Genomic DNA, 19,432 nt, shown 5'->3' with positions numbered 1-19,432 from the left:
GTCTGCAAGGGAACATCACGTACAAATGGAAAATGATGTATTTTTCTCTTGGTTTTGGTATGGAAAAGAATTGAAAGTGTTTTCAATTCCACTTTTTTCTTTTTTGCTTTCTGTTCTGTTGTTTCCATGTGGATTTGGGTGGGAAGGGGAAAGAATGGGTTCAGCAGTCAAATGTAGGATTTAACTGTGTACAGAGCCATACTCTCAACTCACATAAGCCCTTTTGAAATACCATGCTTTGTCCTTACTAAAAGGAAAAGCTGTTCCTTCATGTGTTAGTTAACAAAGGTTAAGTAAAGCATATTACAATCTGAATTATAGAGGGCTGTTGCAGCTTGCTTAAGTGTTAGCAGGTCAAAGAGAACACTGTGTCCTTGAAAAAGTTTTAGTTTGACCTGCTAACAAATGTTAATACATCTGTCTTGTTCAATGTGTTTTTGTGTGTGAATGTGCATGTATTTAAGGACTAGAAAAGAAATGTTGTATGTCAATTCAGAATTCAGCAAGTGTCATTTAAATGGGAAGCAATAAATCACTGAGTACCAGAGTATACTACACTTTCCCATAGAAGATGTAATATTTTACTGAAGGCTTTGTAGACAATATTTCTGCAAATATTTTTCATTTTTTGAGCATTTCTATACATAAATCCATTAGAAGCTAGACAACCCTATAAATTAGTGAATGGCTGGCTTTATAAAAGTGTTGATAACAAGCAGTAATTTTTGATTCAGGGCAAGTTAGCCCAATAAATTTTTAGGTTGTTAGCAACTATTCAAACTGAGTCTTATTGTCTTAAAACTTTTCATTATTTTTATCAAAGAGGGTAGGAAAAAGTATTTTGTTAGCTTCTTGTGAGCAAATATTTTTCTGTTACCCTGTGAGTGTATGTTACTATTGCACTAGCAGTGTTCACTGTGTTCAGTGTTCGCTGAGCTACATGCACTGAAAAGACTAGGAAGGAAGCAAATCCTTCATTATACAACTCACAACTTTCAAGGATGAGGCAGACACAACTGGTAGGTCCACTGCAACCAGAGGAAGCACAATGAAACTGCAAGACAATGGAAAGCTGCATGTGGGGCTGCAATCTCAGGCCACTGGCTGCCTAGACGCTGCCCGGGACTTGAAATATGAAAATGTGTGTGAATTTAAAATGTCGGCAACATTTTGCTAGTCCTTGTGAGCAAGCAGGAGTGCTCTGTTGAACGAAAAGGTGAGGAGTTCATGCCTGATGAGATAGAAAGTGGGAGTGCTGGAGGTACCCACAGAAAGGTGCAAGGTGTTAAAAGCAAATAGTCCAGGAAATGGTTTCAAGGCCAGGTGCATGAAGAACATCTTTAGCAGTTATAATGAGATGACATTAATGAGTGTTCTAGCAGTATCCGAATATTGCAACTTTGCTCTATGATGTCTTTTCCATACCAAATTCATCACCTCTCAATGCCCTTTTCTCCAGAGGTGCCTTCTTTAAAATGCAGAGGAAAATAAAGGTCCTCTGAAAGAGACAAATACATTGCTCTGGACATCACAGAAGGCAATCACTGCATACCACCAGAACATACAGCTCTGGTGTAGGAGGGAAAGGGAAAATAAAAGGATTGCAGCTGTAAACTGAACAACTCTTTTTGAGGCACCCTGCAGATTTGGTTTGGTTTTGTATTGTTTTTTACTTTGTCCCTCTTATTTTAAAAAACATAAAGCTTTTCATCTTGTTATTAGGACGCAGAATATCTTACTGTGTTGTCTGCAAATTCTTACTTGCATAGATTTGTAAGTAAAAAAAGTCTGTTTGTTAAAGCATGTGATATTTTCCACTTAAGAGATGAAAAGTCACAACTGTGCTGTGATGTTTTATTTAAATATAAAAAATAGCAAGCTATCAGCACAAACCAATTAAATAATACTTCTTGTCTACAGATTAGGCTACACATAGCTTTATATTCACACTTTGGTAAAAAAATCAGCCTTTACTCAATATAATCAGACTGAATATTCCAGAAAGATTATCCTTCCACTGTTTCTGGAAGCAAAACAACAAAATTTGTTAAAAAAACCCGACAAACCAACAGTTCCACACATGAGACATTTTTGAAGCCTGTAACACATCAGCACAAGATGTCTATAGATTTCAACAGTCCACAAAACATCAAATACATACGAGTGACCACTTATTATGACTGAAATGTGGGGCATGGTGGCAACCACTTCAGCTATTCTTAAATCCTTTTACTGATGCTGAACCCATCATGCTCACAAGAATCCTTTCCAAACAGGTGAATTGTCTAACAGATCATCAATGTCCAGGGCCTGTTTAATTTTGTAAGATTTGTCTCTAGGTAAACAGCAATAGCAAGCTGTTCAATAGGACTCAGTTCTGTAGTAGGCATTTACAGTGGGCCCTATTTTCAGCAGGAATTAAACCAGATGGCCTTTTAATAATAATTTCAAAAAATAATTTTTGAAATTATTTGTTCTCTAGTTCTGTATCGCCATGCAAATTTTTTTAAAAACAGCAACACCATCCTGCCATTAGCACTCAAAATGAACCACCATAATGTCACTGTAGGAAGACACCTTTGGTGTATTTTTCTGAGTTAATCTTCACAGGCAGGAAAAAATATTCAAGGTATTCCAGAATAGTAATTTAATCTTGCAGCAGGTTAAAAACCAGGTACCACATGTCCTTAATATATTAACATATGTGTACATTAGTATCATGGAGTTAAAACTACAACATGACCAGGGAAGGATGCTTTACATGTTAATCCAAAAGCCTGTTCACAAGTGTAAAAGCAGAAAACGGAGCTGTATAAAGGTCTGGCAAAGCTACACCCAGTGGTACTCAAAATAACTTCCACTGGAAAGACTATTGTCCCTCAGTGAAACTAAAACCAATATTGGACTTGAAATAGTCCTGATTGGGTGGGAATCTGAAAGACAAAGCCAAGAATCAGAGAGCACAGAGTGGTAATGAGTAACTGATGGTTGGTTTTCCGGAGGAATAAGAGTTTTTTCCTGGTTGGAAGTTGTACTATACTTTTAATATATGGGCATTTGTGGTTCTTCTTATTGAACTGTGTCTATATGACATCATGGAAGGATTAATTCAGCATCTCCCACGACCCAGATCTGACAGACAGTAAGTATTTTTCTCCTTTACTCAGAAATCTTCTCATCATGTTTCTGATATGGTGAAGAAGGAGTTATAAAAATTTTATTGCCTTGTATCCCGTAATTCACGCTTGAAGAATCATGTAATTTGAGAAACTCTCCTGGCAAGGAAGTATGATGTTTTTGTTGTTGGTTTTTTTGATGTTTTTAATGGACATTTTTAAAAAAGAATATTATATAAGGATTAAAAAAAAGAAGAAAGGTGACAAAAGTGTTTATGTTACCATTTAGATTGAATTCACAATGTTTGCTTGTAGTTAAAATCATCTTCTCTGAAGACAAAAATTTACAGAGAATAAATAGAACACAGAATTGTTGATTGCTTGCATCATCTCATAAATTAATACTTACATGAATTAATACTTTTGTATTAGGGTTTATGTAGTACAGTAAAATGCATTATTTAGATAGTTAGCCAATCTAAACCGAATAGTGAAATACTTTGAAATCGGTTCCAACTAATCATGTTAAGAACCAAGTATCTTAAGAAATACCTTATGCTGCAGTACCTTCATGCTCATGGAAAAATGCATTAAAAATATATTTTAGTTAATCAAGTTTGGGTTTTTTTTGTCTTGATTTTGTGTCTTTCTTTTAGGGTATAGAGTATTTTATAATTTGTTAAATAGAAAGTATATAAAAAAACATTTAGCATTCTTACAGTGTTGGCATGATTTGATATAACTGAACCATATTTGCTTGGATATTTTGCTGAAACAAAATGCTACCAAATGAACATATTTCTGAGGAAGTCCAGTAGTATTTTCTGAGGACGTCAGTACTCTCAGACATCTTCTAAGAAGTTAACCAGTAAATTGCTTATCTAGGAGCCCTTATTTATGAAACTTTTTTAATGTTTAAAGGGACTTAAATATTTTGTGTTCATACACATTAACATCAGTAAGAATGAAATATTTGAAAGAAAAGATGAAGCTCAGGGGTTTTAATCAATACAGCTTTCCCAAATGAGAGTACTTTTGAATTTTTGTGGCATCGTGTCATTTTGTTTCATAAACTGATTCTCTTTTGGGAGATCTACACCCTTATTCTTAACAAAAGTAAATCCATATTGTCCAACTGACTTCTGTGAAATTGTATCCCTGCAAGCCAAGCATGAACCTGGTCCATCTCTTCCATTAAAATTAATGGAAGAAAGATGTGTCCAAATGACCTAGAATACTTTGAATCTGTATTTTCTTCAGTTGTGTCAAAACAATGCTTTTAATAGTATATATCTTTTTATACACTGTATGTGTGAGTGCATACTAAATGTGCTGAATGGCTTAAATGTAAACTGTGATTGATTATTCCTGTATGAGCCCAATCTAATTCTAATCCATTGGTTAGGATATAATAAAAGACTGTTTTCATCAAGAACTTGGCATCCCCTTGAAAACTGGATTTCAATATGACAGCAAAAATGAACACAGTACAAATAAATCAAGTTAATCAAGCTTATCCAGAAGTCATAGCTCATATGAGCCTAGGACTCCACAGTCTTGAAAAACAAAAAATAGAGTATTAACATCTGGTGTTAATTAATAATGTGAAACAAACAAACAAAAATGTTCTTGAAATCTTTTTTCCCCTACTATTTACTGCTTTTACATTTCACAAGATGCAAGTAAAAGGACCCAATTTTTCATTAGCAGCTGTCAGCTGCAGCTTGCAGGGAAGGCTGACTCCTTCGCAAGGAGCGAGCCCCAAACAAAGGTGGTGTAAAAGCATCGGCGGAGGCAAAGGACAAGAGAGGGGTCTTTGTGCAGCTTCCAGCCAGTTCATGGCCGGTGGAGGATCCACGGACAAAGACCAGGAAAAAGGGGCGAGGACAGCATTTTATATGGAGGTGGAACAAAGGGAAACAACCAATGGGGATGGACTGAGGAGGAGGAGACAGCAGAGGAATATCCAGTAGGGATAACTTAAGGGAGGGAATTACATGAGGAGACCAATGGGACGTCAAAGAAGGGAGAACTTTCCAGAACTAATACATAAGCAACTAGGGGAAATACATAAACATGAGATTATACATAAAACTGGGTGGATAACTGCTGAACCCATAAACTTAAAACATGTAAACCAAGAACCGCTAAGAACACGGGAACTCGCCGTAACTGCGGGGTGCGAATCAGACGTCTGTGTCCTGGAGGTGTGCCCACCAGTCCTCTGAATGCTCTGCTGCAGTGGCCACTGCCACATGCACTGCAACAATTAGCTTTTTAAATCTGGAACCTACAAGCTGTACTTGTATTAAGTAGTCCTTTACTCCATGGGTAGCCTATGAGTAAGGCTGCCAGACTGTCTTGTATCTCTGGGCATTTCTGGGGAATCTTCTTTTTTCTTAATCCTAGTCAGAGAAATTAGAAGACAGCGTGATATATGTCTACTCACATGAACTTTCTAAAAGGTCTAAAAAATATGTTTTCCCTCTTCTAGGCTCTACTGACGTGCTAGAGAAAATTGAGTGTTGCTTATCTATTTATTTGAAAAATACGTGGACTGAGATGACCCTTTATCATGTAAAATCCAGCAGATGTTGAATGAGATAAGATGATTTTACCAGTTTTTCTGCAGATAATATTGGCTTACATGACAAAAAATAAGGGAATTGTGATCTTACAAAAGAATTTGTAGCTTTCATGTTTTAGAAGTTCATAAATGGGGTCTGGACTTTTGCATATGTCTCTTCTTCCTACCCCGAGTTGTCAGACTTCTGGCAGAGTGTGTTGTGGTTTATGTCCCTACAGATATTCCCATTGTCTCTCAAGAATGCATTTGTGTATTGCTTTGGATGGCTCTTAGACTAAATTCAATCCCTTTGTGTTGGTAAGATCAATTGCTCTTCATTTGATGTGAAGCTGCTTTCTGGTGGGGCTGGCTGGCTGGATTGCTGGCTGGATAAGTCTGGGGAGTTATCTGCTAACCTAAATATTGATCTTTCTTTCAGACTTTATCACCCACAAATTTTGATATGCCCATAGTGATAAAACTCCCTTAATTTCTCTGGAAGCCAAACAGAATTGCTCCCATGTGGAGCAATTTCTGGACTGATGCTTCTTCTGGAATCCATAGCCCTTTCTGCGCAGCGTTAATGAAGTGAGATCCAAGAGAAGCGTGAGTTTGTGTTCTAAATGATGGCTCTGATTAGCATGCAAGAACATTTAAATGAAAAATACTGATTAAAGCATACATATTTTCCACTGAAAGCTTCTTTATTTTATATTCATGCTTCAGAGAACATAACTCTCAGTATGGAGTACTTGCATAATGTGAATGCTGGAACGTGTGCAAAATGTGAATGCTGGAACATTTTTATCACTATCACAAGAAGCTAGTCTGAGTCTGTCCACCTTCTACACGTGGGAGTGATCTCTTGGAGCATTCCCTGGATTTGTACACTGTGCATTACATTTTCTATAGTTAAATTTAATTTTGTAGTATTTGCTAATCATGTAGGCCTCAAGAAAGCTTTGTGTTGCTGGGGTTTGGATCCAGCTAGAATGTACTGATACACATAGGACTTTGTGGGGACAGGTCTTTATGAAAGAAACACAAGCTGCAGAAGGGTTTGGGAGGCAGCAGGAAGATACCAGTCTGTGAGCATACAACAATTTATAATGTACCTGCACTTTAATATCTTAATGAAAAGAATCCTGCATGCTTAGAAGTGGGGTGTTCACAATGGCTGATTTAGCCTTTTTTTTTGGTCTGAAACTGTCCCTGTGCTTGGTAGCAAGAGAGGGTCCAGCAGAGGGTATTTCACAGCAGGAGATATTGCATAAGGAAGTTAAGCCCTGAAGCCAAAGACAGCCTTTATAAGTACCCTCCACTAAAACATTCATATTTTTACTCAAATCTGTTGTATAAAAACCTGCATTCATCTGCTTTAGGAGCTGATTAGACACCTTGTACAAGCTAGAATTATGTACCCAATTAAAATGTTTGTTTCTAAGAAATGGTACATTATAACCTCTTGGGAAAATCCAAGAGTCTGCCATGTATCGCATAATTAAGAAAACACAAAAATTATCAAATGAAAAACCAGACTAAGAATGTCATAATTTTTGAATGCTGTTATTTTTTTAAATTAAAAGTGTTGAACAAGTGTTAGGACTTTTTATTTCTCAGAAATCATTTTTAATTCAAAGGAAGTCAATTTTTGGGGTCTAAGTAACTGTCATCTATGTAACTATGCATTTTCATTTCTGTTTTGACTGTAGTTTAAGCTGAAAAAATCTGGGAAGCTGAAACATTTTGTCTAGCACTGATACAGCTGAATCTGTCAGGAATGGACTGGCACTTGCCACTTTTCTAGTCTCCAGGCAATTTGGAACTTTGTCATTTGTGATTTACATGTAACATAAACAATTATATCCCTCTGTTTTAAGGAATTTCCAGGGACCCTACATCCCTGCATTGCACTGAGATTTGTGTGCAATGACTACTGACCTCTCTCAGTCACTCAGGCTATCACTTTCTTGGAAAGAAGAAACCTGAACTTCTGGTCCTTATTCCCAATAGTGTGGGTGACTTTGCAGTTTAATCTTTTGTCACCCTACCGCAAGTCATGGAGGGAGAACTTGTGGACAGCTGCGGCCTTGGGAACCACGAGATATTGTTCCATCCTAGCTGCCACTCTTTGCAGAAGCAGAAACAGCAAACTCCTGCTAGCAGCAGTAGTTCTGAGTGGGATAGTTTATTTAGTTAGTGGTATATATTTATTTTCTTGAGGACAGTTTTTAATTTTGGGCACAATTGAATACTGGCCTCACTTATAATATGTGTGCTCTTTCCTGTCCTCCGGTATTGTTGTTAGGGAGCTTCCTGGCTACATGTGCTTTGCCAAATTTGTCTGCTAAATTACATATTACTGCATAAAAGGTAGCATGCAGGAGCATTCTTTGGATTTGTAGCATATTCTTGGGGCACTTGGATCTGCAGAGCATCAGTCTTCATTCTTGATTTTTTTTTCTGAATTTCAGAGCATACATGAAATTACCAGGGAAATCAGTCCTATTTTGTTGATACATTGGGGGACAGAGTTTTCACCAGTTATTTTCATGCAAAATAGAGGTTAACCAGATATTTTTGTACATGAAAGTTTTGCAAATGCTTTCCACATTTATTTAGCCATATGTTGAAAATTCTAAAACCAAAATGATATCTTTGAGCACAAACAGAATGTGAAATCTGACATCTCTAAAACTTCACACTTCAGGGAGAGAAATTTCAGTGATTTTTTTCCATCTCTTTACATAATTTTTAATTCTGTGTTTGCACTCAAATTGAAATATACTTAGAAAAGGAAAACTGAGTATCTATATCTTATATACTTCCCAAAGAGGAATGTCAATGTATATTTTGGCTATCTCAGTATATAACCTTATTACAGTATCAAAGTTTTGCCATATTTTAGAGGAGAGTCAGATAGCATCTTTTTAAACACCTGTGAAACCACCCTCAGTAGCAAATACATCCATTTCATAATATTTCCATGCAACTAAATCAAGCTGTAAGTACATGTGAAAGGTATCATGAGATCTTAAAATACAGCAAGTATATTCTGCATTTTAGAAAAGTGAGAGTCTAATATGAGAAGTCCACATGTATATTTTACCTTCTAAAAGAGGTAAAGAAATATTTGAAGGTATATAAAATGTTTACTCAACTGGACACATCAAGATAATAATAAAAATGCAAGGGAAATTTGTGATATAAATCAACAGTGCCTATAATGTTTTAGTGCTGCCAGTGTGTTTCAGCTTAATTTCTCTAAGCAAACACTAAGAATTTGTGAGTACTTTTTAGTAATTGAGACAAATACTTGTTTAAATAGAGTTGGTCTTCTTTTTTTCACTAAGAAACTAGGTTAAGGGAAAAGTAAAAGGTATTTTCCAAATACATAAAAGCATATTATACATATTATTACTTTAAAATATATTTTAAATTTAGAGAATAGTTTAAACCATTAAGCATTTCTCACTCAACTTTTGAGTAACAGGACCAAATGGTAGGAACTAAATTGCAAGAGAAAGATTTTTCTCATATCTTATTTTCTGAAAAGAAATCAATGGAACTATGCAAATTTTCAATATTTTCAGGAATCTTATGTGAATTTCTTCCAGAAGAATAAGCAATGTAGCAGTGACAGCTAACATGACACAAGTGCTGGGTAACATTCTGACAATTGGAAAGTCAATGGGATAATTGTCCAAATTTCCTTCATATGTTCAAGCTTCAGTTCTAATCCTATTTAAGTCAGTCTTGCCTCTCTAAAAGTCCTTTCATGTTGATGTTTTCCATGACTAGTGAGTCTGTTTTGAATTTTCATAAAGCATTATAAGGGCTACTTATGTTATGACAGTGTGGGAAAGATATGCTCCTTTTGATATGATTTCAAAATAAATGTTCAAATGAATAAAAAATATGACTGATGCCAGCTTCAAAATTGGCTTATTTCATTGTTCTTGCAGAAGAAAATAAAGTAGATCAAGCTGAAATTAACTTATTCTATATTAAATATACTAATGTGGGAACAAATTAATATTGCATGGAGATTTAGGTGATTTACCAAAGGTCACTTGGGAATCTGTAAGAGAGATAGGAAATTAATTTAGCTCCTGAGCTGTTAAATACTAAATTGGTTTTTAGACCACTTAGTCTTGACTTCAGGTTTCTCATTCAAAGATTATACACCCAGATTGAAATTAGCTCAGTTTTATCATGATGTTAATGTGTCCAGAGAGAATCTTCTACTAGTCTCCACCATGAATTAAGTAACACAAACATTAATAAATTAAAATAAATTGAAATTCTTCATATGTTTCTATGTCAGTGAGTTTTGGGAATGCAAAATAGTTTCAGTGGAATTATATAAGAGCAGACCATGGACCATTAACTTTTGGAATTTCCTGACCTGTGTGGTTGATTGAGCAACCTCAATGCTACATTTGACTCTAGACTTTGCATTTGACTGTGTATATATTTTATATACTTTCACATGTTTTAATACAACCCGTGTGGTGTATTTTCATTTCTGAAATAGCTGGAAGGCATGACCTTTTTTCAGCAGGGGAAAGTTCATAGAGAACATATAGAATGTATATCTAGATTGCCAAAGTATATTTGACTAAAATTTTCAGCAGCACAGTGTCTTAAAGGATTTAATTTTGGCATTCACTTTGTATGTAAGACCTGTCTGGTTTTTCATCCTATGAAAGGAAAAAAAGTCTTTGTCAACCACAAGTTTTAAACTTTAGCTCTGGTGCTACTGCATGCTTTGTGTGGGGCCTCCTAGGTAAGGGCAGAGTTAGGCCGAAGTCAGTGGGGTTTGTGTGACCCACCAACGAGCACGGGTTAAATATCCCACTCTGCCTCTTCAGTGTGTAAGCTGGTTCTGGTCTCTACCTCATTACCTTGCCAGCCTAGCTGTATAGATGCATGGCTGCTGTTCTGGTGGCCTCAGGTCAAACTTAAGATAAGGAGGCATTGTGTTTGTGAGTGCACAGACATATTTAGCTGAGTCGGCCTTAGGTCAAGCCTTCGAAATAATATGTTGGAGGTAGAAATAAGTAAAGTAACCCTTAAAAGGTTCAAAAATCACAAAGGGGACAGTAAAGTAACCCAAACACACACTCTAGAGGCTGTAAGACCAGTGCCTAAACAGAAAACATAGCCCAGCTTTCACCTCTCTTCTAGCAGTTCCACTGCTATACTAGCACTGACAGTTTTTGTGACAACCAGGAGTCAACGTTACCTTTGGAGATCTGACCCTCAACTCTTCTTTTAACTATACTTTCCTTATGTTTATTCATTTGATGAAATGCTTTGACATGTGCTGTTTTTCAGTGACCACTTGGGAAAAAGTAACTAAGAAACTAGGTTAAGGGAAAAGTAAAAGGTATTTTCCAAATATTTAATTTTTGATTTAATTTTTTTTTTACTGCTGCAAACTTTTCATCTTGGCTCTGCTGAGAACTGTTTTAGCACTTTATTTACCTCTCAAGTGTTAGGTTTTTGAGTCTACAAAGTGTACAAAGACTGCATAAAAAAAGCATCTTATTTATTATAACAGCTTAAGCCACTGATTTACCAAGTACAGCCTCCATAGGAGTTGTAACAGAGGAATGTGACCCCTTTCACTCTCTGCTCTTTCTGCATCTGTAAAATGCGTTATGCTTAGCAAAATATGACATATTGGTGAGCAATTTAAATCATAAGCATGAGATCTGATTGCATCTAAATTGTATAATCGAAACAAAAAAAGCAAAGAAATCAAGCCTTACAGCATGTCAGTCAGGGAATAAAAAAACTTCATCGTTGGTGTGGAATGAAAGAGCCTTGGAAGATGAATCAAGCCACTGGACATACACAGTTTTTCCAGCTTCATCCAACAAATAAATCAGCAGTGTCTTGTTGGATCAGCATCCAGTCAGGGTGGAACAGAAAGGAAAAAGAGCTTTTGAGGAACACTAAGGACATGGAATATAAGACATTCCTTAGCAGCTTTAAACAACTTAGCCTAAGGCTCAGTAGCACTTTGGCCATAGCAGCTAAAAGAACTCTGGACTAATTACTGAATATTTACTTTATTTCTTCATGTTTCTATTTCACAGCCTTTTGTTCCCCATGTTGTGCTCTGTACCTGCACTACTGGGACTATATTAACTAGAAAGATAACTACGCGACCTGCAGTGTAGATGTCTGTGGGAAGAGATGGGATGGAGTTGATGGGATCGACTGTAGGACCTGCCTGCAGAGGCACATGGCAGCACAAAGGAGCACATGGAGGCACACAGAGGCTTGTCTCCACCAGACCCTGAGGGGAGGAGGTGTCACACGGCAGAGCCCTACAGAGAAGAGCCTGCCAGGAGCTGACAGACGGGTGATCAGTGAGTGACCACCCCATAGAAAGACATTTGAAAGGTGTGTTGCTGATGTGGCAACACAGGATAAGTCACATAGCGAGAATTACCATGTAAGAAAATGCTGTGCCTTGGAAAAGTGTATAAAACCAGCTCATTTCTTTGAATAAACGATTCAGATTCCCTGCTGGTCTGGGGCCATGCCTCAACCGCTACAGATGTCCCTCAGTACCATGAAGGAGGGGCTTATGTCATTTGCTTAGGAATGGGAAAAGCACCTGGTCCTTGTGCTGTGTAAGGACTGGTATACAACTGGCCTGCTCCAGGAGGTGCCCCTGTTGCAGTGAATTAGCAGTTGAGAGACAGAAGGATTTTTATTCCTTTTTTGCCCAGACCCAGCTTGATTCAGTGTTGCAAAAGAATAACATAATGGCTTGGACTGTGCAATGCTAATAATAAATAGATTTTCCTTGAGAAACTTGGTTTGAGAATTTTTAATCTCACCAAAAAGGAGAATGATTTTTTCACTCACTTCTAGTCCAAAATGAAGAATCTTCTGGCATCCTCAGGTGAATGTCTGTGAGCAACTTGGCTAGCATGAGCTCCGGGAGGCTGGGGAAGTGCAGAGAAAAGAAACCTTTAGGGAAGAATTTAGAACTGTTACTTTACCACTACCTATCTCTGATTTCTATAGATGCTGGCATAATTAGGTGGTTAGGAGAGGTGTTTCATTGTAATGTACTCCAGAAAACTGCTCTTAATAAGAAAAAAAGTTCCAGCAGTTTCTTTTTGCAAAGCAAAGTTCTTCAAGGAAGAAGCATATTCTACCCTGGGAAAATTACTTAGGGAAGGATGCAGCAAAAATATGTTTTGCTCACAGCAAAATTTGTAAACCTGGAGTGGATGAGAATAATATATTTCTGTGCCTTTTGAAACTGGCAAAAAGCCAGGTTTTTCTGCCTGACTTTATTTTAACATTTATGCAGTTGTATAGAGTGTAGCTACGTTTATCTCAGGAGAGGTGCACTACTGGCATGAAGTTTCATGAAAGTGGGTAAGACTACAGAATGAAGTACATCATGGATCGAATCTTTCCGGCTCTAATTTATTTCACTTAGGTAAGCTAAGTGCCATTTCAGTGCCCTAGAGTGGAGATTAAAGCAGAAGGTTTCAGCATGGCTGAAATGTGATGTTATGAGAGACTTTTTGACTTTGTTAATTACTTTGAAAGTGCTAAAAAAAATTTAGTGGTTTAAGGATTTCAAGCCAAGGCAAAATATGTATTTATGTATAACGTTACCTGAAGTTTGTTTTAAGGGAAGAAAGTCCTTAAATAAAATTAATTAGGAAACTGCCATATCTTAAAAATCAAAGTTAAATTTTTCATAGAAAAATTAAGGAATTAATGCATTAATTTCTCCTTGCCAACATTAAAGAAGCGATGAAAATGAAGATTGGTAGTATTCCATGGAAAATGGAGATGGAATGTATGAATATTTAGTTATTTTCTCTTCAGTGATCTAAAAAAAATGCAATGTGAATTCTTGAGTATTTATTTTTAAATGGCTAAGTTTAAAGGAAGGTCAGTGTATCAAGTACACATTAACACATGTTGTAGCTCCTCTGAATTTGCTGCATTTCAATGAAAGGTAAGTGGAGTTGAGTGGAATCTGTTTTAACCTTTCTGCTCTAAAGTTATTTTGAAGAACTGTGCACTTGTGCAGTGCCACCTGTTTGAGCTACTAGATAATCAAATTATTGGATATTTAATATCAAAGAGAAGTGACATCTAAAGCCTGATGAAATTACTCTAAAATTTTGACACTAAGCTACATCTGTAAGCTTGGGAAATCCTGTAATGTGTCTGTTGCTGTGCTGTGTGAATTCCAGCTTCTAATTAGCTCCTGCATCCCCCATGTACATACCCATGCCTGTCCAAGGGGGAATGTGAGACCCAGTGTGGGACTTAAAGAAGCTGCGAGTTGCCTAAGGTAGCCCTTAGAAAATGCTGACGGCAGACACATGGGCAGAGCATCTATATGTCAGCTGGCTTCTGCCTGCTACAGTGTGGTCAGTGCTGGTGGAGCTGGAAGGGAGTGGGAGCTGTGTCAGCAGGGATGGGACCCAGGATCTCTGGACAAGGAGGTGGGTGGCAGTGCAAAGCTTCCCTGGGCATTTGCCATGAGTGTCCGGCCCCGTGCAGCGTCAGTGCGGCCGATCCCAGGCTGCTGTTCCACAGAGGGGCTCGGCACACAAGTGGTGGGTTGGGCATGTCTTTGGTAAGTGAAGTCCATGGAATGTTTCTCAAGTGAGCAGGATATATTACTGGGGCTAACTGCTCATGGGCTGCTCTCTGCTTTTTTTGTTGCTGCATCTGTTTCTCAAATAGTTAACCACAGTGAATAGTAGCACAAATGCCTGCAAAATTTCTGTCAAAAATTCCAGCAACCCAGTGTTTTGACAGTTGCAGTTTATAATATATAAACATAACAATTTCAGAGCAGATCATCGCTTGGAGTAAGAATATTTCTGACTGTTATTTTTATACTGTACATTCAGGGACATTTATAATGCTGATAAAAGTTTGGGAACTACGGCAACTAACCTAAGTAATTGTATTTAACTAATTAATCTTTTGAGAAAAAAAAGGTTTGGATTTTAGGTTCAAAAGCTTATTTTTGTTCCTCACTCAAACCAGATTCAGAAATGATGCAGTATTTGCTGTCCCATCCCTCTAATTGGAAAAATAATTTGTGCTATGTGTCTTTCTCAGAAATCATGGATGTAGAATTAGGTAATTTAGATTTTTTTTTCATAGCCACGTAAAGTAGTGAACTGAAACACCAAAATAATATCTCATAGCTAACAGTAATTTTTCCACAATGTGCTAATTAGCTACCAAGAGCCTTTCAGAATCTGTGGAGATTTTTGTGATGTCCTTGTCAGATTGTAATTTTATCTATCCCTATCCCTCTGGTGAATTTAAGGACTCCTTCTCAATATGAAAGACCCTCTTCTCTTGCCCATCCATGTCTAAGCACTGCCACCATCCTCCACCTGTAAGGGGACAGAGGTTTTTGAAGTTTTATCTGATTTAAAGCAAGGACCAGATTGATGTTACAGTTTTCTGCTGAATGCCCTAATAACACTGGTGTGGAATAAAAATTCATAACTACCTCTGTGTTTACTGTACAAAGTCTGGATCTGATAGGTGTGATCAAAGACTGAGGATCTGGGTTAGACGTGTTAGCTGAGCAAAACCCAGGACTTAGCTGCAAACTGTGTATACTCAGAGCTTGATGTTGCAAGGACTGATGTAGTTTTCAGTGCGCTTGCAGATTGAAGGTGCTGAAGCACTGCGTTATCCACCTTGTTGACAGTTTAGTAAATAGGTGCCTGATTCCTATTTTGAACTTTCAGACTTCATAGATTCAATAGTTACTTATTTTTCAGGGTAATACATTTCTCAGGGTAATTTCTCAGGGTAATACATTGTGTTGTATATGTGAGATGTAGCCCATATGGGTGTTTCTCTTCTTAAGTTAAAGCCTGTCACAGCTGCCCCTATTTCTGCCTAAAAGCTTAATTTGTTTTTTAGTTGCCAAAAATAATAATATGCTCCTTAAATCAAGAGTTTCAGCTGCTTCATATGTCTGTTGACTTTTTGAAACAACCAGCTTTGCCTAGACAATTTCTGCCTACGTGCACGCTTTTCAACATGAGGGTATATAGTAAGCTGAAAATATTAAATCATAGAGTAAGAATTTTAATGGGTTCCATTGACATGAGATTCTAAATAATAATTTATTTTTCTATGCTTATTGAGGGGTCATCTATTGTGGTGGTCAGCAGCTGGCCTGAAGGCCTCACAATAATTAATCCCATTTTATAACTCCCTCTTTTATAACTGAAATAACGAAGACATAACTGAAATTACATGAGTACCCTGACCAGTGGGTTCTGTAATCCAGCCAGTGTGGGCTGTTGGAGAGCAGGCCCAGGCCCGTGGGGACTCCAGCAGCTCTTGGCTGGTTGGCCGGGTGGCCGCTGGCTCAGCCCATAGGGATCGACCGCGCGGACCTTCAGATCTGCATGAGGGGAAGAAGACTCAATAAAAGTTGGCTGTTGTGCATGAACCCAGTGAGTCTTGTGCTTGTCTGTCTCCAAAACTGCGACAGCCATCCATGTGCATTAATTCAGTTTTGAAAAGCTAACACATTAAAGTGAAGAGTAAGCATCAGCTCACTAGTTACAGAGTAGTCTGTGTTTTTTGGTCTAGAAATGAAAGAGCCAAGGAGAAGTGTACGTAGTGCCTCTGCTCAGTAGTCTGAATAAAATATCCCCTTTATTTCTTACACTCAAGTCTTGTGTCCCCTGCAAGAAATGCCAAAGGAAGTCCTTTTGTTTGGCATATGCCTTATTATGAGTGTCCAGAGACTGTATCAGTGAAAAAGCATGAATTGATAGTATTTTACAGACTGGTTCAGGCAACAGAATTAAACAGGTCAGCCATGCTCAAACCAAGGATGCTTTCACCCTCCAGCTACTTTCAAACACAAAACAGTTGTGCAGGTATTTCTTGAATCAAATGGCTGGAGCCATTTTGCATTGTGAAAAGGGTATAAATAGCAGCTGCTAGTTTAGGAACATTATTTGCAGCTTAGAGAACTGACATCCCTAGTTTTTGATCCCCTAATTAGACAGAATTTGAAAAATTTGTGTTTAATTTGCAATTGACTTTAAAATCACAGAGTGTGTATTTCAGAATGACATTAAACAGCTTTTTAATAACCTTCAGAGCTTAGTGTTCCTAAATTGGTCCCCAGTGGTAACTTTGGAAGTGAGATAGATCATAGAAGTTCACAGGGCACAGCTTAGTCACTGCTTTATTCTGCTTTGAGAAATCCTCAGGTTGAGGCATGTGGGCAGCCCAGGACCCTGCTCCCTGTGGGTTAGAGGAGCACAGGAGACTGATCACATGCAAGGGAGATCTTTTATGCAGGATGACTTGGAAAAAATAGCTGAAAATCATGTATTAACAGGAGATGTTTCATTACAGAACACTGTTCCAGAGTGAAGAGTGGTAGGAAAGGGTGGTAGCAAACTGTCATAGCTGTTTACCCACAACTTCAAAAGGAAATCACATAAAGAATGAAATATGGCACCAATGTCTAAAATTAATTCCAGAGAGTTTTGAGTAATTGTATGGTTTTTGTACTAGGAAATCTGATGTAAACAATAATAAAACTGAGAATGAGTACACACACCAATTCAGTGTGAAGGAATTCACAGCTTTTGAAAAATTGTATATCTCCATATATCTCCCCATAAATCCATTTGTGTTCTTTGAAGCAGTAAAGGATCATGTGGATACGGCTGCCCTGGTTGACATTGTGTACAAAGATTAAAAAATCCTAACTTTTTTGGCAGTCCTTAACAAAGTTTTTAAATGAAATAAAGCTATCATGGGATGAAAATTATGAAGAAAGTTAAGAAGTGTAAATGGTAATTTTTCTAGAATGGCATGGGATTAGTGTTTGAATGTTTCAGAAACTTGTTCCAGAAATTGTGCCACTTTAGGTATTACTATATAGTGTGGGGAAGGGATGAAGTATGACTTGACAAGGACTGACAATGATAGAAAATTTTTCAGAGTGAAAAAAAATAGATGGAGTCTAAAGATGTGCAGGATTATCTGGTAATAGTAAATGGCTAGGCAGACAAAATTCGTGTTGATAGATGCAAAGTAATGTATGTGGGGAATATACCATTTAATTATACAGGCAGTATGGTGGTCTTTAAGTTAGACTCAAGAAGTCCCTAAACTGCTGACTGTCAGAAGCTGGGAGGTTTAGCAGGGAATATCATGGTGTGCCTGCCCTATATTTTACATGTTGTCCCTAAAACATCTGCTGCTGGCCACTGTCAGAGAGGCTGGGAACTGAGCTAGATGAACCTTTAGTCTGACTTAGTGCAGCTGTTCTTATATTCTGGGGAGTGCAATGGAAAGAAAGGAAATACGACTTTTAAATTTTTTTAACAGTTGAGATTGCAGCAAAACTTGAATGGAATTTCATAAGACAAGACAAAATCACTTTTTCTAGTTCAAGGGCTTTCTCCACTGAATTTCTAAGGTCTGCAGCAAAGGTTTCTGCTGCAAAGGTATCTCAGGAAAAGGTTGTAATCTTTCATAACTGAAGAGCAACTTAAATATTAGGGTTGCTTCTATTATATAATGCTGTTTATATTGACTCAGCTATTACTTCTCATAACAGTTAAGGCTGACCTTTTTTTTTCCCTAATGAAGGTAAACCTATATTGACTGACCATATGAAACAAGAGCTGTAAGAGCTGAATTGGTAGAGCTGTTGTAGAGCTGGGAAGATGATAATGTATAGAAGTGTGCTCACCAGCTATTTCAGACATTGCCATGAAGACTGCACTACTGCCCAGAAACCTTACTGGGGTCTTTCTCTATATGCTGCGGACTTGAAATATAACAAACCTCTTGATCTTAAAGGGCTTCTTTGAATTTCTATACTCTTGATTATGCTGCTCTCTATGACATGGAGCAGGTTGATGGATAAAGGCTCAGAAATGCATAGTCTGCTTTTGAGGTTCTTTTACTGAGCTCTATTCAGTTAGGTAGAATGATAAAACTTCAAGGTCTTAACTGCCTGATAATTTGCTGTGAAATCCATCTTCCAAATGAGGATTGCGTCTCTATTTAATCAAGGGAATAGCCTTCTTTCAGATAAATCTAAACTGCAAAAAATGCTTATACAAGTGTCCATAGTTCACAAAAAGGACTTTTTCTTCTCTAAATCCTATAAAATATATAAGTGGAGTGATTTTGTTCTTTATAGTTGCAGTGAAATCCAAAAGACTGAGGAATTAATTCTGTCAGTTGGATAAAGTTGTTTTTTTTGATTTTTTTTTCCCCTAGAACGTCTTGTTTTGCAAGGAAACTCAATTAGCAGAGTATGCATAATTGTGGGCATGGCATGTATTTCTTCCTTGGTGGGTCTCACTGATGGCAGCATCAGATAAAAGGATTTATCAAGAACTGTGCCATGGCAATGCAGATCTTACTTACCTGGAGAAAGCCTTCTGTCGTCTTGACAGCTTTGTAAGACTGTCAGCCAGGGGCGAAGAATCCTAACTTGTATTCTAATTTGTTTGAAACTTGAAGGCATGGGAGAGTGCAGCTATTACCTCTAGCCAAACAGAAATGAGTTGATAGCTATGTTGATAGCTTGAATGAATAAGCAACTTTTAAAGAAAGAGTGTTAACATAAAACTCAAATTACCATTCCCACTGCCACCTTCTACAAAGCTGTAACTCCCCTTCTCACAGGAGTGTTGTCTTTGTATCTGTGTGGAGTTGTGTGTGC

General features: G+C 37.5%; 1 long non-coding RNA gene across 1 annotated transcript in view; it reads left to right on the top strand.

Annotated features, from left to right (window-relative positions):
- Positions 1 to 19,432, top strand: part of LOC138106235 (uncharacterized) — a 130,630-nt gene that overhangs the window by 64,605 nt on the left and 46,593 nt on the right. The window lies entirely within an intron of this gene.

This window comes from Aphelocoma coerulescens, chromosome 2, assembly GCF_041296385.1.
Source record: "Aphelocoma coerulescens isolate FSJ_1873_10779 chromosome 2, UR_Acoe_1.0, whole genome shotgun sequence".
In the NCBI taxonomy this organism is placed as follows: Eukaryota; Metazoa; Chordata; class Aves; order Passeriformes; family Corvidae; genus Aphelocoma; species Aphelocoma coerulescens.
Note: the sequence above shows the minus strand (reverse complement) of the source record. Positions and strands in the feature narration are given on the sequence as shown.